The sequence below is a fragment of the Silene latifolia genome, chromosome Y (assembly GCF_048544455.1).
Source record: "Silene latifolia isolate original U9 population chromosome Y, ASM4854445v1, whole genome shotgun sequence".
NCBI classification, from domain to species: Eukaryota; Viridiplantae; Streptophyta; class Magnoliopsida; order Caryophyllales; family Caryophyllaceae; genus Silene; species Silene latifolia.
Window position 1 is genome coordinate 90,543,677 of NC_133538.1, and position 21,672 is coordinate 90,565,348.

The window sequence follows — 21,672 nt, forward strand, 5'->3', positions numbered from 1 at the left end:
TCACTTGTTCATCATGTTTTGCTTTGTTAGTATGATTGACAACCTTATTAGCATGTTAAATTTGATCCTGAGTGAGAAGTCTCTTAGCTAGTGACAGGGCTGTCGTATACGTATCAAAAATAACTAACTAAACTAACTATATAGCTAGCGAAGTCAGGTCGATCTCCTGAGGGAGGCAAGATATCTGTAAAGGTCCGTCTATTTGGTCACAAATGGGGGGGTTTTGTAATTGGTTTTCTAAACTAAAAGTGTAAAAGGAAGAGAAGCAAGGAAAGAGCAATAAAAACAGAAAATGAGATTAAACTATCAATAGAGAGGGGACATGTCAGGATTTCGGCTCACTACGGTAGTCCAGTGACTCAACTGTAAACTACTTAGATAAATTACTGCGAGACGGATATGAAAAGGTCCTTCTCGTCCACTTTCTACCCTAGATTCCCACTAACTTAACTTCCGTCCTCGTTAGGGTAGTCTACTATTCATAGCAGGTCTATTTAGTCCAATCTTCCGATCTAGGATTAAATTTAACCAGATTAAAAGGGTGACTCAGAAGCGTGCACTCAACTAAGTCGGTAGATACAGTTATATTGCTATGGGGACGGAGTCTCGCAATTAATTCATCTAACCTATTTACTACATCGTCACATTTCTACCGTAGATCCCCTAATCCCGACATGAAATGATTTAGCTACTCATATCGCTAATGTTGTCAATAATAACAATATTAAGATAACTAATGTAAAGCATGATGAAATAGTAATTAAAATGCATAAACAAAGATTAGGGCAGAAATTGAGGAAGAGCAAAACAAGTAATTAAGATGCATAAATGAAAGATTAAAATTAAAAAGGGAGAAAGAGATTACAATCGCAAGAATCCGGCGTAAAGAACAAACAAATCCGAGCTAATAACCCCGAAAACAAAGTTACAGTGAAAGAGAAAAAGCAACACAGTCTTTTTTGTCAAAGATGAAAAGTAGGATAAAACTTAATAGAAATGATCCTAATGACCTAGTTATTATGCGCTTAATTAAATAGAAAAACTACTAAGTCCATAAGCTAAAACACGTTCACGGACTAATTAAAGCCCATGAAAGCCAAAACCACTCGATCGAGTAGTCTGAAACCACTCGATCGAGCATTTCTCCAAATAATCTACTCGATCGAACAAAATTGTTACTCGATCGAGTAACTCCTACTTCCAGCACTTCTTGATCGAGCATAATACTACTCGATCGACCAACCTCAGCCATAGAAACCACTTGATCGAGCAACAGAACAGCTCGATCGAGTATTCTTCCTCCAAAACAGCTCAAACTCGTGACCGACTGCTCCGTAGATCGTTCCTTCACGCATCCAATGCAGGATCTCACTCTGAAAAATCCCGTCTCCTCAAAATGCATGCAAAAAGGACGAAAATGGTGCGATTCTACTACTTCCACGTTCATTTCTACAAAACAGACAAAACGAACCAAAGTAGCCAATTCGGGGCATAATACTATAAAAACAGTATAAAAGTACATGGAAATACGTGCTGAAATAGGCTAAAAAGACTATACAAAATGCACGTATCAAATCTCCGCAAACCGAACCTTTACTCGTCCTCGAGTAAACAAAAATGCAACTGATGGAACGGAAATAAAAACTCAGAGCTAAATTAACTTGTCTACTTGAACCAATTTAATGCAACAAAAATTAACAGTTATAGCTATGCAGTCAAAACGCAAACGAGTTATAAGTTGTTTAGAAATATAGCCGACCTATCGACCTTGCAAGACCAACAAAATCGGACTCTCACGTGGTCACTCTTCTCTCATGAAGCAAAGGGTGAATAATATATGTGAAAGAGAGAAAGATAAACAGTCACTCACCTAACTGCGACCTACATAGTATGCATGCAACAAAAATGAAAGACGATTCAAGTACTAATACACACACTCCAACCAATAATGTCCGTCACAGCCGAGGGCTTACAAATGATATGGGAATAGTGAGGTTCAGGTTAGAAAAGGCAAAAAAAGTTATGGTAACGTGGAGGTAAAAGCGCCAAACTAGTTACTAAACATGACCATATAAGACCGTCCGAATCTCAACTGACTGAAAAATAAAGTACAAGTGCCCTTCATTTGGCACGCAGCTCACTAATCATATACACTATCTCCTCAAAAATATGGAATAAAACAGAGGAGTGAGACCGTCACAATATAAGAGTGAACACAGACGGACTCAAAATCAAACCAGCTCAAAATTTCCAACTTTCATACTTCCTGGTTTTCACTAAACAACGTGATTTCTTCTTTTTTTTTTTTTTCATTTTTTTTCTTTCTTTTCACGTTTTTCTTTTTTTTTTCTTTTCAATTTCATTTTTCTTTTCAATTTTTTTTTTTCATTTTCATTCTCTCTTCCTTTATTTACACCAACTCCAATCAAAATGATACAGGCCGAACTGCAGACGGAAAATCATACCACAAGAGACATGCTAAACTAGCTTGACTAGGCAGGCTCATTTTGGGATGTAGCTAATGGGCAAAAAAGGCAAGTTTTGGCTTAAGTGGAGCTAAATGGGTGAAGAATATAAGAAAAGGGGAAAATTTGCAAGCACCTCCCTGCATGTGACACCGACCACAAACCCGAATGTGTGCATTTGACAAGAAATCGAATGTCATAAAAGTGCTAAAATGATGAACTTGGTATGTAAGGAGTACTACTCTCAATTCCTAATGAACTGGCCATGAATGTCACCAGTTATGGGCTCTAAAACTCAGAAATTATAAGTAGCTTGCCGATTTATCAGGTCAAGTTTAAACAGTCAGCTATATTTGCACAAAAACTCGTAGACTATGCGTATGACAAAGCTAATAACCATCAATGGAAGTGCAAGGCTCAAGTAAAATGACAAGTTATAGTGCAATATCATCATGAAAATCAACCGTTCCGACTCAACCTATATGCAAAATAAACGTGAATATTTTTGAATTTTTTGAAATTTTTCTAATTTTTTTTTTGGTTTTTTGATTTTTAATGAATTAAATAAACAATGCAAGCTGAAATAAATAAACGTGAATGCAAAACAAATGCAAATGCAGACTCAAAAGGATGCAATACCCTCCCCAAACCAAAACGGATAACGCCCTCGTTGTCCTCCAGCATACACCAACAGATATATACAGGGGAACGGGAATATACAACAAATAAAGAATGAAAAACAATAAAATAAAAAGGAGACAAAATAAATAAAAGAGCGAGAATAAACATACAAAACACGAACTCCCCCAAACTAGCCAGAAACTGGGGAAGTGAGTAGACCAGCAACTACTCGTCATTGTCACGCACGTCCTCCACCGTCACCGCGAAATCCGGATCTACCTCCCGCTCTCTCCTCCTCCTCTGCTCAGCTCGAGCTCTCTCCGCCGCCGCCGCCGGGTCCTCGTCCTCCTCCTCCTCCTCCTCCTCACTAGCAGACTCCGGGTACCCCTCAGCTGGGTACCGGTAAAAGGAAAGGTGTGGCCAACCCTCTGAGATCGGACGGTATCGCCTCATGTGATACTCGTATAGAGGGAACAAAGTCAAAGCTATGTCCCGCTCCATACGAGCCTGTTTCTCTGCAAACTCAACTAACAAACCGTCACGGCGCCCTTGGTCCATGACCGAGGATGCCTCAAAGGGTGGTGGAGGTACAAAATTAGCCGGTAGGACCGGCTGTGTCTGTGTCTGGTCAGCAGGCGCAAGAGTAGGAGTAGGAGTAGGGACCAGGGTAGGTGTGGCTGTGGAAGTCTGGCCACCCATGGAAGGTGCGGATCCCTCTCCGGTCTCAAGTCTACGCAGCTTCTTAGCGGCGGGTAAGGTAGTAGGTGGACGGACCTGGAGGTGGTACTAAGGTAGAGGTGGTGGTCGGGCGCCCCGTGCAACAGTGGGTAAAGGGGCTAGACGAGGCAAGGTGTCACAAGGAAGGTCGACGGATAGGGAACCGTCTATCTTCCATGTCCGGTAGTCTGTGGTCAGTCAAGTCTGAGAGTGCATGACAGCTAGGCTCAGATACCTATCACCGTCTATGTAAGGTAAGTCACTAGGCAAGACGGTGAGGAGAGAACGGGCAAGAAAGGTGGCTATGCCACCGCAGACGATAGTGCCCATGAGCTTCTCTCCCTGAGCCTGGAAGTACCTGGCGGTCAAATAAGCGATGTTGAGGGTAAAGGGACCCTCGCCGTCGATGTTCAGGTAACCGCCTAAGATGAAGAGCTCGTTGTTGTTGATGTTGTTTGGCTCCTTTCGGCTTAAAATAGTGCTCCCCATCAGTCTACGAAAGTAACGGGCGGAGGGTAGGTGGACCTGAGCGAGCTTTCGCTCGTGAAAAGGGGTCTGTGCCAAAGCCCGCCAAAGAAGACTAATGACCTTCCTAGGGGCAACAGTGGTGCCCGTAAATGAAAGTCCGAGTCGGGTACCAAACTCCTCAAGTGTCATAGAAAAGGTCCGGTTATACAACCGGAAGGACACAGAAAGACTAGTAAGGACATCGTCGTGTGCCCCTGAGGAGAAGGTGAAGGAGCTGAAGAACTCAAGGCTCAGCTCCTTGAAAGTGTGGCCACTCATAGTGATGAGTCCGGCCATCCCCGTGCCCCGTAAAAGATCACAAACTGGCTCGTAGAAGCCAAGCCTCTGAAGTGACGTACGGAAAAGAAAGCGCGTAGGGAGAAAGTCACAATCAACTAAGTCATAAAAACTCTTACGATGAACACCGTTAATAAAAGTTACCTGGGGTAACGCAGGGTGGGAGTCAAGAGTGTCGTCCACTCGGATCCTAACACAGCCAGCAGCAGGTGTAGCACGACCACGACCGCGACCCCGGCCTCTAGAACCTGAAGTAGAAGACGGTACGAGGAACTAGAGCCGCCCGTAAAGCAGCTGCAACTGCGGTTAACTCCGCCACAGGTGTGCTCACCGTGGCTGAAGTAGAGGCTGTGGCTGCAGCTGTGACCGCCACTGAGGAAGAAAGGCTAGTAGCAGTGCTAGCAGTAGTAGTGGTTGTGACTGATGTGGTAGCTGAAACAGGGCTAGCAGCAGTGCTAGCAGGCGTAAAAATAGTACCAGCAGCAGAGACTAAGAACACAGGAGCTGCGGTACTAATAGAAGTGGAGGCGGTGGTGACAGCAGGGACCACCGTCTCAGACAAGGACGGACTAGAAGTCGAGCTAGTGGAGGGCAAAGAGCTAGGATCCATCCTAAACAAATAGGGCAGGGGAGTTTGATAAGCAATTAACGAATTAGCAGCACTGAAAACAGCAGTTAACAGCAGAGAATTCCCAAAGACGGTCGAAAAATTCGACCTATTAGCCCAAAAATTCCCAAATTTTCCTCAAAAATTCTAATGATTGAAGGTAAACAGCGATAGGGGAAGGGTAGCAGATTAAGAAACAATGGAAACTAATTAAGCAATTGGTAGTAGCAAAAACCAGTATACAATCGAAAATTTCGACTGTAATTAGCCCTAATCGCAAATTTTCCCATAAAATTCGAATTAATCATGTAAAAATAAATGAGGCATGGGAATTAAGCATCAAGTAAGACAAATTAGTAATTGAATCAAAATTATAGTCGAAAAATTCGACCCTAATATGAACATCGAAACCCTAATTCCTAATCTACTTCATAAAAAGCAAAATTAATGAAATTAAATTGCAAGGAAGTGTAGGAATTACTTACTTGATGATAAAGAACCTACAAATAGCAATTAATCGACAATCAACAAGCAACAATGGCGATTTTTGATCGAAAAACCGCGAAACCCTAAAATCCTCAATTGACCGTGTAAAGCAACAATAATCAAGGGGAAAATAGAGGGCAATGGACGATTGATTAGCAAGGAATAAAATGTAGGTGGCGGATTTGGTAAATGGGCAAGAAAAATGGAGGATTTTGGGGTTTTTTTGCTCGCAAAGAAGGGGGAAAGGGGCGAAATAACGAAGAAGTAATGAAATAACAAAACAAAGGAAGGAGTTAAAGAGACTCCCTGCGTGTAATTTCTAATTTCACTCGATCGAGTGGTTTAGAACTGCTCGATCGAGAACTACTTGTATTCATCTACTCGATCGAGTAAAAAGTGTTGGAGCTTGCGTCCTCCACAAATTAGTGTGATAACATTTGTAAATCTCTTACAGGTTCACAAGGGTATACTTCGTATTTTAATCAGTTGATTAACGATTACCTAATAACGGTTGGCTTGCTAGAAAGTTTGACGTTATTATCATACAGATGGCGGTGATCAACTGGTCCCTAAAGGTCACACCTATAGGATGTGTTTGAGAGATGTGGTTATGGAAATGTAATCACATTGATGCCTTATATGACTAAACAGTTAGTCAATGTGTTGATGAGACAATTATTTAATGAAGATTAAATAATATTAGTTGAGACGAATTAACTGTCAATTCGTAAAATTGAATATAATAAGTTATATTTAATTAAATGTATGTAATGTTAGCTTGGACGAATTAATATGTTAATTCGTAATTAAATGTAATCGGTTATGTTTAATATCAACAAGATGAATGTGTCATAGTGGTAATAGTGAGGGTACTCAAACCAAGAGGTTGTGGGATCGATCCTCACTAGATGACAATTCATATATAACACATTTTATACATTTTTGAAATAACCGAAACTAAGGAAATTATACTCTCTTATTTTCGGATATGGGCCGGAAATTAAAAAAAAAGAAAAATCTACCCTAATTGCTCAACCTACACGGTTTATAGGTAGATTAGGAGTAGCTTTTTCTAACCTAATTTTTCTATCCCATTCTTGCTTCCATCTCATCAGAAGAAAAACACAAAACCCTAAAAATTAGTTAGTTAATTTTTGGATCGATTCTAGCATAATCAAAGGGCATTTCTCATATCGTCTTGGGTGCAACTGATAGGCGAATATCAACTTTGATATTGTTCTTAGGCCGTTTTTTCTAGGACCGAAGGTTATTTCTTAATCCTTTATAATTTTGTTTATGCAATTTATTTTATGACTAGTTTCATCATGTTATAATTCGTTATAGTCCTAAAATTTAAAGGAATGCATACAGATAAATCCCACAAGTGGTATCAGAGCCAAGGCCACGAATTTTAATTTTGATGATTCTCATAAAATTGTTTGTAAACAAATTAGGGTTTCGAAAAAAAAAAACATTTACACGGCTGAATTTTTTTTTTGCCGATTAATTTTTTTTTTTCCCGCCGTGTGGTTTTGTTCTTGTTTTGATACGATTTTTCCATTTTTATTTTTCATATTGTTGTTTTAATCAGTTAAAATAATCATATGATAAATTTGTAGATGTTTGATTTAATGAGGATTAAGTTAAATTGTAAATGGAATCGTCATGTTGATGATATAAAAATTTGTTTTTGCTATATAGTTTTGGCATATACATTAATCATGTTTCATTAATTCATATGCTAATCTCGTTCTAATAGCATCTATAAACGATTTTTGTTCATCTTAATGTTTTTGCCGCAAAAGAAAAAAAAGGGGGCTGTTTTTTTAGGTTTAGCCGAGACAAAATAAAAAAAAAACTGTTATTTTTTTTTGTTTTGCTGTTATGACCGAAAAAAAAAGGAATTCTGTTTTTTTTGCAATTACCGAATTTAATAAAAAAAATCCGGGCTGTTGAGTTTTTTTTTCAGCCGAGAGAGAAAAAAAAATGTTTTTTTTTTGTTTTTTTTCTGTTTTAGCCGAGACATTAAAAGAAAAAGGGATTTTGTTTTTTTGTTTGTTTTGGCCAATTAATTATTGTGAAGCGGTTCATAATTAAAAGATACTTAATTATTTTAAAGCAGTTTAAAATATTGATGGATTAAATTCATATTACAAGTTTAATATGAATTAAGATTGAAATTAATGTGATTAATTGAGGAATTGTCACTTAATTCGATAATTTAAAAAGGTGGTTTAGATAAATTAATCAACATAATTAAGGAATTGTGTCATGTATGTTTAATTTATTTTTAGTTGATGCATTTTATTTTTGTTGAATGAATCGTTGAATGAATTTATTTACGTATTTTTTTTTGCAATCGGTTGTAATTTGTAATACTTAGTGTGGCCTTAGTCAAATTATGTTTTCGTAATGAAGGAAACATAATTTTTTATGTAATTATGAGATCTCGAATCTCCTTTATTTTTCCTTTATTTTGGGTTTTGAAATTAGAATGTAATAAATAGGTTTATTATGTAAATTTATTTATTGTAATTTTCGAAGAAGACTAAATATGGAGATTGGAGCTCACTCCCGCTACATGGATCAAGATGGAACATCGAGACAAGCATCTCGGGTCCAAGGATGGATTCCAAACTTGTATTTAATGTTCATTTTGATAGGATAGGCCACACTAGGACTTTTATTGTTTTTACGTTTTTCATTCCTATTGCTTTTCATTTACATGATAGATTATGCATCATATTCCGCCTAAAACCAAAACACCTACTAAAATGCATGAAAATTGACACATATAGGTTGTATGTTCGTTTTCATAGACATACAGATGTCACATGTTTATTAAGCCATCATCTTAGTTTAATCATTCACGCATGCTAGATATTAGTTCACTTAAATGAATTAAAATAAAGTTGATGGGATCTTCCTCTGAAACGGAAATTGAGATTAGTCTTTATAAGGGCAAACAACTATGAATCCCTTCTTCGCCGGTAGGCATAATATGACGCCTTCTACGTTGGGTAAGTAGTTTGTGTTGACTTAGTTTATCTCAACATTATAGTCCGAAGAGTTTCTCATGATTATGATGGACTAAAGATAGAATTTACAGAAATTTATCGACCAAGAATTCTAACGGTAGAATTAGCTAAAAGGTTAGCTTATCAATTTACAGATAATTGAGTCTTGGGATCATTTATATAATTCTTGAGGAAGGTCAATTGTATAAATGTTTTGAGTCTTCGCGTTATGACATTAGATCATTAGACTTCAATTAAAATCGATGCACATGTTTATTATTTATTCTTGTTTTCGCAGGGTAGAACACGTTTATTTTACTGTTACAATAAAATGTCTGGAAATAACGCAATCCAAATGCCTAGTGCCACACTTGGACGCGAGTCTTGGCTGAAAATATTCATGGACCAAATAAATCAGTTCACGCGTCTGAAAAACGACGGGTCCAACTTTGCGGACTGGGAGGCGGCACTACGGAATGCTGCCATTGCTGACGGTAAGCTCAGGTACTTAACTGAGCCAATACCGATAAACCCAGGCCCCAATGCAGGAGTCAACGAGTCACTCGCTTATAGTGAATTCGTTATGGAAGCGGGTGCGATAAAGAACATACTCATCTTTGCAATGGAAACCAATTTGCAGAGACGCTTCATTGCCCAAGGTGCGAACAAGATTTTCACCACGCTCACTAACGAGTTCTCAAAAGCATCGAGAATCGTTACATATGAGCATACCTGTCGCTTATTTGATGCGAAACTCCAGAAGGGCCAACCGGTTAGCCCACACATTCTTCACATGATTGAGAATGTCGAGAAGCTGGAGGCACTAGATTGCAAAATCAGTGAGAGCATTGTCATTGACCGAATGCTTCATTCTCTTCATGATGGTTTTGCCCTTTTCAGGGCGAACTACTACATGAATGACTTGAAAAAAAGTCCTCATGAGCTACACTCCCTTCTCGTACAGACAGAGAAGGATATGAAATTGAGTGGGAGCATGAAGCAGGATGTTCTCACGATTTACAACAAGGGTAAAGGTAAGGGCAAGGCTCATGGCGACCTAGCTGTAGGTAAGCCAAATTTTAAAAAGCCAGGAAATGGTAAGAGTGGGCCCGGTGAGACTAGTGGCTCACAGGGCAAGGCAAAGAGCAAGGGCGGTGACATTGAGTGCCACCATTGTCACAAGACTGGACATTGGAGGAGGAACTGTCCCGTCTACCGTGAGGACATCAAAGCAGGCCGCGTCGTTCCTGTTGGTATGTCATCTTATATTCATATGATTGAGATTAACCATGCAAGTTTCGGAACTTGGGTACTTGATACTGGTTGTGGTTCTCATCTGTGTAATTATTTGCAGGGCCTAAAGAACATCATACCTCTCGAAAAAGGTGATGTGGACATGCGAGTCGGGAATGGAGCACGAGTTGCTGCTGTCTCGAAGGGAACATATGTAATCCAACTCCCTAGTGGTTTTGAGTTATTTTTAAATAACTGTTACTATGTTCCCAGTTTGTCTAAGAACATTATTTCTGTTTCCGTTCTTGCTAAAGACGGTTTTGCATTTTCGATAAAGGATAATAGCTGTATTTTCTCTTTCAATGAAATGATTTATGGCAAAGCAGTTTCCATGAATGGAATTTACATCTTAGATCAAATCATGGAAGTATTACACATGAATAATAAGAAATTAAAGGTTGGTGACAAAGATCAAACCTATTTATGGCATTGTCAAATGGGACACATAAATGAGAAACGCGTAAAGAAACTTGTCGATAATGGGACTATTCTCGCATTCAAATATTCTACATATGGCACGTGTGAATCATGTTTCATTGGCAAAATGACTCGAATTTCCTTCAAAGGTGTTGGAATGCGCGCTAGTGACCTATTAGGACTCATACATGCTGATGTTTGTGGACCTATGTCAATTACCGCTAGAGATAGCTATAGATATTTTATCACTTTCACGGACGATTTGAGTAGATACGGATATGTCTACTTAATGAAGCATAAAAGCGAGTCCTTTGAGAAATTCAAGGAATACCAGAACAGAGTTGAGAACCAACTGGGTAGAAAGGTTTTAAGCACTCCATTCAGATCGGGGTGGCGAATATCTTTCAAATGAGTTTGATCAACACCTTAAAGACTGTGGAATCGTTCTACAGTTAACTCCACCTGGAACACCTCAATTAAATGGTGTGTCCGAACGGAGAAATCAAACCTTACTTGATATGGTTCGATCCATGATGAGTCACACAGTAGTGCCTGATTCATTATGGGGTTTTGCTCTTTTGTCAGCTGCTCTTATACTTAACCGAAGTCCGACTAAAGCTGTCGACAAGACTCCATATGAAATGTGGAACGAAACCGTCCCTAACTTGTCCTTTATTTGGGTTTGGGGCTGCGAGGCTTATGTCAAGTGGAGACACGAGGATAAGCTCTGCCCGCGATCAGTCAAGACATACTTTATAGGTTATCCAAAAGGAACATTTGGTCATTACTTCTATTCGCCTACCGAACATCGAACTTTTGTTGCGGCTAGTGCGACGTTCTTAGAGAAAGAATTTCTCGAGAACAAGACGAGTAATAGAACCTTCGAGCTGTCGGAGATTCCAGAACCAACAACCGCGGAACGGATGGAGGAAGTGGTTCCTCCAACTAATGATACGGTTAATATTCCCAAGGAACCTAGGAGGTCGGGTAGAGTCTCTCATCCTCAGGACAGATACATTGTTATGGTCGAGGAGAATGACGTTTTACTCCTAGAGAGTAATGAACCCGCTACCTATAAAGGTGCTATGGCCTGTTCCGAATCAAAGCTATGGCTCGAAGCCATGCAATCCCAGATGGACTCCATGTATGAGAATGACGTATGGGATGTAGTTGATTTACCTAACAAGGTAAAACCTCTATAATGCAAATGGCTTTACAAAATAAAGCGTTCTGTAGACGCGCAACCAGATACCTATAAGGCACAACTAGTGGCAAAAGGTGTCACTCAAGTGCACAGATTGCATTATGATGAGATTTTTGCACCTGTAGTCATGCTACGTTCCATTCGGATAATCTTAGCGATTGCCACTTTTCATGATTATGAAATTTGGCAAATGGATGTGAAAACCGCCTTCTTAAACGATTATTTGGAGGAAGAGTTGTACATGGTGCAACCCGAAGGTTTCATAGATCCTGAACATCCTAAGAAAGTATGCAAGCTTAAGCGCTCCATCTATGGACGTAATCAAGCTTCTCGGAGTTGTAATCATCGTTTCGACCAAGTGATAAAAGAGTATGGTTTCACTCGATCGGTCGAAGAACCATGCTTATATATCAAGTCGAGTGGGAGCAAGATTGTATTCTTCATATTGTATGTCGATGACATACTCCTGATTGGGAATGACATTCCTCTCATATCTTCGGTTAAAGAATGGTTGAAGAACCATTTCCAGATGAAAGATTTGGGTGAGGCACAACGCATTTTGGGAATCCGTATCTACCGAGATAGATCACAACGGACGTTATCACTTAGTCAGGAGTCTTATTTGGATAAGATTCTTGAGAAGTTCAGCATGACCAACTCCAAGAAGGGGAACCTTCCAATGACGTCCGGGATGCGATTGAGCAAGTCTCGATCACCCACGTCGCTCGAAGGGATTGAGCGCATGAGTCGTGTTCCTTATGCATCTGCAATAGGATCAATCATGTATGCCATGATATGCACACGTCCAGACGTGGCATATGCATTGAGTATGACGAGTCGGTACCAAAAGAATCCAGGTGAAACACACTGGATAGTTGTTAAAAATATCCTCAAGTACCTACGGAGGACTAAGGATAGGGTATTGACTTATGGAGGCGATACTAAGCTATGCGCAATCGGTTACGCAGATGCTAGCTTCCAAACGGATCGAGATGATTCAAAATCTCAGTTCGGGTTCGTCTTCACTCTTAATGGTGCTGCGGTCAGCTGGAAGACTTCCAAATAGAGTGTTGTAGCAGATTCTACTACTGAATCCGAGTACTATGCCGCTTCAGAAGCAGCTAAGGAAGCGATATGGATGCGTCAATTCTTACAAGGACTTACAATAGTTCCTAGTTCGAATGACTCGGTCACCATCTATTGTGACAATAGAGGTGCCATCTTCCAGGCTAAGGAGCCTAGTCTAGCAACAAATCTAGACATGTACATCGGAAAGCTCACCTGATCCGTGATTACGTGGAGCAAGAAGAGATAGTGATTGACAAGATTACGACGGTTGATAACATCGCGAACCCTCTCACTAAACCGTTGAATTTTGATAAGCATGAAGGGCACGTTATTTCCATGGGAATTAAACGTGTTCCTGAGTTGTAGTAGTTGATTATGGATTTGATACATTATCTTTTTCATATACTATTTATAACTTCATCGTTTTATTATAATATTTTGTTTTTCATGTGGATTATACTGCCAACATTGAACGCCACAAAGTGAACTGAATTACATTATATTTGTTTGGTCCGTAATCGCCCATGTGAGCTGATAACTCCGGCTATTATATTGTGCAGTCGAATGATGGTGGGTTCAACGAGCCATAAGTCAAACTATTGACTGATCGATCACAAATGCGAGATTATAACGATACCTCGTAGGACAAATTTTTGTGACAACGTAATGGAGTCCTTAATGTTTAAAAACATTCGGCGCCGGGTCGTAGATTGGACGTCCATTGTGTTCCTAGAGTCGATTCTTTTGACTATCGACTGTCTCTTGAGATTAAGGCAGTTTTTGGGTGACTTTGGTTTCTTTCTCACGGTCTGCCGTAACTGGAGGCTAAGTAGATTTTTTCTTGGGTCATTTCGTACTGCGCTTACATCGGCAGGATTCGAGTTGAAGAAAATATCCAACCCTTATCAGGTATAGTTATTTCTCAGGGCCACTCGAGGAGTTGTAACTGAAATGCATGGCCATGCTCGAATGTTGATTCGCTTATCAGTTAAGTTACTCTCTAGTCGGGGAAACCACTCTTGATGCAGATCACTTGTAAAATACGACCTTTGTGAATACAGATTTTGCAAATTGTTTTACATTGAGTGGGAGAAATTTTAGGATATGAGAATCGGTTATCGCATATACACTTGTGAGGACAAGTGGGAGTTTGTTGGAGCTTGTGTCCTCCACAAATTAGTGTGATAACATTTGTAAATCTCTTACAGGTTCACAAGGGTATACTTCGTATTTTAATCAGTTATTAACGATTACCTAATAACGGTTGGCTTGCTAGAAAGTTTGATGTTATTATCATACAGATGGCGGTGATCAACTGGTCCCTAAAGGTCACACATATAGGATGTGTTTGAGAGATGTGGTTATGGAAATGTAATCACATTGATGCCTTATATGACTAAACAGTTAGTCAATGTGTTGATGAGACAATTATTTAATGACGATTAAATAATATTAGTTGAGACGAATTAACTGTTAAACTCTTAAAATTGAATATAATAAGTTATATTTAATTAAATGTATGTAATGTTAGCTTGGACGAATTAATATGTTAATTCATAATTAAATGTAATCGGTTATGTTTAATATCAACAAGATGAATGTGTCATAGTGGTAATAGTGAGGGTACTCAAACCAAGAGGTTGTGGGATCGATCCTCACTAGATAATAATTCATATATAACACATTTTATACATTTTTGGAATAACCGAAAATAAGGAAATTATACTCTCTTATTTTCGGATATGGGCCGGAAATTAAAAAAAAAAGAAAAATCTACCCTAATTGCTCAACCTACACGGTTTATAGGTAGATTAGGAGTAGCTTTTTCTAACCTAATTTTTCTATCCCATTCTTGCCTCCATGTCATCAGAAGAAAAACACAAAAACCTAAAAATTAGTTAGTTAATTTTTGGATCGATTCTAGCATAATCAAAGGGCATTTCTCATATCGTCTTGGGTGCAACTAATAGGCGAATATCAACTTTGATATTGTACTTAGGCCGTTTTTGCTAGGACCGAAGGTTATTTCTTAATCCTTTACAATTTTGTTTATGCAATTTATTTGATGACTACTTTCATCATGTTATAATTTGTTATAGTCCTAAAATTTAAAGGGATGCATACAGATAAATCCCACAAAAAGTTACTCGATCGAGAACTCCCCTTTTCAGCTTTTGTCGATCGAGTAACAGGAAACCATTCGATCGAACAAATTCCACTCGATCGAGTACAAAAAGTACTCGATCGAGCTCTTTTCCTCGTCTAAGCTCTTGAATTTGCGTATAATTCCCCAAACCTGCATAAAAACACTCGCAAAAATATCCCAAAATACCAAATGCGAAAAGTAACAGTCTATAGTCCTCTAACTTATGCTAAAATGTCTAAATTCTAATTGTCCAAATTAAAAGCAATAAACAAGTCTGTCGGGAATTAAAAATTGTTTATACAAATTGGTACACGGGGCATTTCCCCGCTCACTTCTCAAAGCATTTCAGTAGGCCCTCGGAGGGCTTCTGACTGGAGGACGTCACCTCAGCAACATTAATCGTCCTCTTCAATTTCCATGAGCTCGAACTCGAATCTCTAGGAGGAGAATAGTTGACGTCCACATACGCACGAACGTTTCTCGTCCTTACTCCTTTCTCACCAGCTTTAACATCATCGCTCCCACTTTGACTGACATTAATTGCACAATACTTATTGACAACTCCTGCATTATCTTTATCTGTACCTGCAGTAAGGAAAACAGACGAACTTTCCTCCGTTTTGCTCTCAACCTGAGGCGGAGGGGTTACAATAGCAGCACAATATTCCAAATTTTCATTTGGAGTGTCAATAGGAGGGTCAATAGAAGAGAGGGCATTGCAAGGCTGAGCTTGCATGGGAGCCCTTCGGAACTTAGACTGATGGAATATCAATTCCTCGTCCCCAACCTGGAAAGTCAATGTCTTGCCCCCGAGGTCTATCACTGCACGGGCAGTAAATAAAAATGGTCTCCCTAAAATAATAGGGGTATGGGCATCTTCGGGGATGTCAAGTACAACGAAGTCAACGGGAATAAAGAACCTCCTGATCTTAACAGGTATGTCTTCTATGACACCTAGTGGCCGTGATATGCTACGGTCGGCCATCTGAACAGTCATATTTGTGCAATTAAACTTTGTCAAACCAAGTCTCTTAGCCGAGACAATGAAGACACTCACGCTAGCGCCAAGATCGCATAACGCGTTATCAATCAAATGGGTACCAATATGACACGGAATCGAAAAACTATCTGGGTCTGACTATTTGGGAGGTAACTTATTCTGAAATAAGGCTGTCCCTACCTCGGTCAAAGCTACCGTCTCATGGTCGTTAATGTGCCTCTTACGCGATAAAATTTCTTTCATAAATTTAAGGTAAGAGGGTACCTGTGTTAGCAATTCGGCGAATGGCACAGTGACCTGCAAGCTTTTCAGGTGTTCGTCAAATTTGCCGAATTGTTGATTAGCCTTAGTACTCTGCAACCGCCTCGGAAAGGGTACCGTGATGGGTATCTCGAGCCCTTTGTTCCTTTATTCCAATGTATCAGCCGGATCAAGCTCTAAAACCTTCGATCGAGACTTCTTTCCTCTCGAACATGGTCTTTCAGGTGATTTTTCACTCGATCGAGCACTAGCAGGCTCTTGATCGAGTTGTTCTTTATCTTCATTACTCGATCGACCAAAAGTATCATTCGATCGAGCAGATTCTTCGGCAAATTCACTCGATCGAGTAGTTTTATTTACTCGATCGAGCTCTTCTTTTTCCTGTTCACTCGATCGAGTCCTTTCTTCAGCAGTTTTACTCGATCGACCCCCAGAAATTAGTCGATCGAGTACTTTCTTTGTCGTCAGCTCTTTTTATTCGACAGTGCACTGTTCATCAGCAGCAATTTCCTTCCCCGGGTCTGATTTCGGTCATTCATATGAATAACCGCTCCTCAAATTAATTAAATTCACCGTCTCATGTGGATTCTTATCAGCTTGTGACGGTAGATGTCCCGGTTTCCTTGTGGACTGGTTCGCGGCTAACTGGGCAACTTGAGTTTCAAGTGCCTTGATAGATGCATCTTTTTGTTGATCGCTCAGTTGCCATTGCTTTGTCAAAGACTGCAGCATCATCTTTAACTCACCTAGCTCACTTACCCCACCAGAAGATGAATTACCTTGATTAGGTGTAGGAAAGGAAGGAGGCTTCTGAAAGCCTTGTTGAGCCTTATGAGGAGGGACAAATGGCTGCTGCTGCTGCGGAGGAGGGCTAGGATTGAGTACATTTTGACTTGTCCACCTCAAATTGGGATGGACTGCCCCTTGGTTGTTATAATAGGAACCCCCTTCTTGCCTGTATTGTTGAAAAGCAAGGACCTGTTCCTTCTCCGTAAGACAACCAATAGCAGAGTGACCGTCGTTGCTCCCACACCTCTCACATGTGACAGTCTCACCTCTAGTAAGCAAATGGACCGTCTGAGGCTCCCCAGCAGAATGCAACTCCAGCTTATCAAACCTAGCATTCATGGCTTCCAGCTGAGCCACAACTTGCTTATCGACTGCATGAACTGTTCTAATACCATCCCTCGGGTTTCCATACTCAGCACAGTGGGTCGCCATCTCTTCAATAAGAGCCCATCCCTTATCATCGTCGGTGTTCTTTTGAAATCTTCCGTTGGATGATGCATCAAGTATGGCTTTGTGGTCATCGTATAGCCCATTGTAGAACTGATTGGACAGGAACCACGGATCAAAATCATGGTGAGGAATAGACCTCCCCATCCTCTTGAAACGACACCAAGCTTCATAGAAAGTTTCATCCGGTGCCTGTTTGAAACTTGTAATCTTGGCCCGCAGCTGATTAGTGCGTTGTGGAGGGAAATATCTCTTATAAAAAGCAAGAGCAAGGGTCTCCCAGTTGGTGACCCCCGCGGCCGTACGGTCCAAATCATCACCACTCCTCCTGGCCGAGTCCAAAGAAAAAAAAAGCAGAACCTCCTTAATCTTATCTTGAGTTACCCCCTTTGTGGCGGGGATAGTAGAACAGTAGTCCGTAAAGACCTCCATATGCTTCCTCGGGTCTTCACCTGCCACACCTCTAAAGAGATTTCTCTCCACCAGATTGATATAGGAAGGACGGATGTTAAATGTATTCCCATCCTCAGTCTGGAGATTGAAACCCTTTGGAATTGATGATGCTTTAGGCTCCGAATGACTGGCAATGTTCGGCATCTTTACTGGTTGGTTTACAGAACTGAAAGTGTCTTCTTCAAAAGTGATTCTCTTTGCAGACGGAGTCTATGCCTGAACAACCTCTCTGGTTCAGAATCAGCTGAAACTAACTCCAACCCGTGTGACCTGGGCATACACAACACTGAAAGAAAATGAATAAGAATTGCCTCAAGGAATAAAAATTCCCTGAGATGGATAAAATAAACGAAACAAAGACAGATAGTGAACTCGCCTCTCCGAAAACGACGCCAAAATTTGACAGGGCTGTCGTATACCTATAAAAAATAACTAACTAAACTAACTATATAGCTAGGGAAGTCAGGTCGATCTCCTCAGTGAGGCAAGATATCTGTAAAGGTCCGTCTATTTGGTCACAAATGGGGGGGGGTTGTAATTGGTTTTCTAAACTAAAAGTGTAAAAGGAAGAGAAGCAAGAAAAGAGCAATAAAGGTAGAAAAAGAGATTAAAATCTCAATAGAGAGGGGACATGTCAGGATTTCGGTTCACTACGGTAGTCCAGTGACTCAACTGTAAACAATTTAGATAAATTACTGCGAGACAGATATGGAAAGGTCCTTCCGGTCCACTTTCTACCCTAGATTCCCACTAACTTAACTTCCGTCCTCCTCAGGGTAGTCTACTGTTCATAGCAGGTCTATTTAGTCCAATATTCCGATCCAGGATTAAATTTACCCAGATTAAAAGGGTGACTCAGAAGCGTGCACTCAACTAAGTCGGTAGATACAGTTATATTGCTATGGGGACAGAGTCCCACAATTAAATCATCTAACCTATTTACTACATCGTCACATTTCTACCGTAGATCCCCTAATCCCGACATGAAATGATTTAGCTACTCATATCGCTAATGTTGTCAATAATAACAATATTAAGATAACTAATGTAAAGCATGATGAAATAGTAGTTAAAATGCATAAACAAAGATTAGGGCAGAAATTAAGGAGGAGCAAAACAAGTAATTAAGATGAATAAATGAAATAATAAAATTAAAAAGGGAGAAAGAGATTACAATCGCAAGAATCCGGCGTAAAGAACAAACAAATACGAGCTAATAACCCCGAAAACAAAGTTACAGTGAAAGAGAAAAAGCAACACAGTCTTTTTTGTCAAAGATGAAAAGTAGGATAAAACTTAATTGAAATGATCCTAATGACCTAGTTATTATGCGCTTAAATAGAAAAACTACTAAGTCCATAAGCTAAAACACGTTCACGGACTAATTAAAGCCCATAAAAGCTAACACCACTCGATCGAGTAGTCTGAAACCACTCTATCGAGCATTTCTCCAAATAATCTACTCGATCGAACAAAATTGTTACTCGATCGAGTAACTCCTAATTCCAGCACTTCTCGATCGAGCATAATACTGTTCGATCGACCAACCTCAGCCATAGAAACCACTCGATCGAGCAACATAACAGTTCGATCGAGTATTCTTCCTCCAAAACAGATCAAACTCGTGACCGACTGCTCCGTAGACCGTTCCTTCACGCATCCCAATGCAGGATCTCACTCTGAAAAATCCTGTCTCCTCAAAATGCATGCAAAAAGAACGAAAATGGTGCGATTCTACTACTTCCACGTTCATTTCTACAAAACAGACAAAACGAACCAAAGTAGCCAATTCGGGGCATAATACTATATAAACAGTACAAAAGTACATGGAAATACGTGCTAAAATAGGCTAAAAAGACTATACAAAATACACGTATCAACTAGGATTAATGGGGAATTAGGGGAATCAATCATGGGATTAAATCTATGCTTAAATTAATATGCTTTCATAATTGAATGCTTACTTGTTGTGATTTCAACTTATGCACATGTTATGTTTGATGAAATGCTAGGCTATGAAACCTTGCATTTTGTACCCATCTCTTATCTTTTCAATGAGGCTTGTAAGATATAAACCAACTCAAGCCTTGTTAGACCATGGATAGAGTTGAATAGGAAGAGACTAAGTCGACTTATAGGTTTTGTAAAGTCTTGATCGACTCGGCTCCGGGACCTAAATCTTTCTAGGAATTGTAATATATACACTAACTCGATTCCATCACAACAATAAGTTGCTTACATCTATTTGAGAACATGTTTGTATGATCTATTTCCATGATTCTCTTATGAACCCATGACACCCTAGTGCCTTTAATCAATTGTTTACAAACCCCTTTAATTGCTTTGCTTTGTTTTCCTTGATTTACATTCATCTTGTTGATTAGTTTAGATTACATCTCATCTCAATCCAAATTTATCCAAATTTGTGACACCCTAAGACATAAACTACTTGCAATTGAAATTCTTAATCAATACCCGTCCCTTGGGATTCGACCTTTACTTACCACTCCACTAAATAGTAGTTTGTAGAGTTAGAAATATTGTTTTGGTTGATAGCTTTAACGACAAGTATAAATATTGAACCAAAAAATGGCGCCGTTGCCGGGGACGGTGTTCAATTGATTTAATTTTCGTTAATTATTTTTAGTTGTGTGTTTCTTTACATTGGGGAACTCATCTCCTCAAGGCCGTTCTAATTGTTTTCTAGTTGTTTGATATTTTGCATGACTAGGAGATCACAAGGTAATCCATTAGCTATTGATCTCGAGATTGAAAGGACCTTAACTAACAATAGAAGAGTTGCTAGAGGTGCTTAAAGAGTTGTGGGTATTGGAGAGATTGTGGAATTTCAACCAAATAACATTGAGTTTGTCAACCCTTTTGCAAGAGAAGGAGAGGATAACCCAATTACAAACCAACCACAAAATCAACTAATAATGCCTAACTTTTCATCACATTCCGTACCAACCGAGGAGAACCTACCCAATGGTACTCCTACACCACCACATTTAACCGGTAATTTCATTGCCAAATCCGCATTCATACAATTAGTTGAGAGAAGTCAATTTGGAGGGATGCCTAGTGAAGATCCTCATTCACATATGGAGACTTTTTGTGACTATTGTGATGCAATTTCTCAAACCGGAGTTACTCAAGACCAAATTCGGTGGGTGTTGTTTCCTTTTTCCTTGATCGGAACCGCTAAGCAATGGTTGAAGAGCCTAGACAAGGCTACCCTTGGTATTGATTCATGGAAGAAGTTAGCACTTGCCTTTTACAAGAAATTCTATCCTCCGAAGAAGACTAACATGTTGAGAGCCTAAATCACCGGGTTCAAGCAAAGGGATGAGGAATCATTATATGAAGCATGAGAGAGATTTAAGGACACTTGTCGCTCTTGTCCACACCATGGACTTAGTGAGTGGTTACTTGTTCAACAATTTTGGAACGGTTTATATGAAGACTCACGCAATGTGCTTAATATGGGATCCAATGGGATGTTCACCGAAGTTGATGACAATCAAACATGGGCAAAAATCGAAGAGATGGCCGTTCATAATTCCCAATATAGTAGACCTCGAAAGGCTACTAGAGGAGGAAAGCATAAGATGGATTCCGTCACACAATTGGGTGCTCAACTAAGTGCTCATATCGACATCATCAACTTGAAGTTTGGGAAGGCCATGGCTAAGCTTGAAGAAGCTTCCAAATCACCCAAACAACATGTCAATGCTATGATAGCATCATCCTCAATCCTAAATGGAGTATGGGAAAGTTATGGAACCTTGGGACATGATCAAAACGAATGTAAGGGAACAAATGAACAAGTAAATGCTTTCCAAGCATACAAGAATTGCACCCCTTATTCCAACTACAA

The 21,672-nt window shown here is 39.7% G+C and overlaps 1 non-coding gene across 1 annotated transcript; it reads right to left on the reverse strand.

Annotated features, from left to right (window-relative positions):
* Nucleotides 1-21,103: 21,103 nt before the first annotated feature.
* Nucleotides 21,104-21,210, reverse strand: LOC141635828 (small nucleolar RNA R71). The gene has a single exon (XR_012540486.1). It is a non-coding gene; the product is annotated as a small nucleolar RNA R71 (small nucleolar RNA).
* Nucleotides 21,211-21,672: the final 462 nt, after the last annotated feature.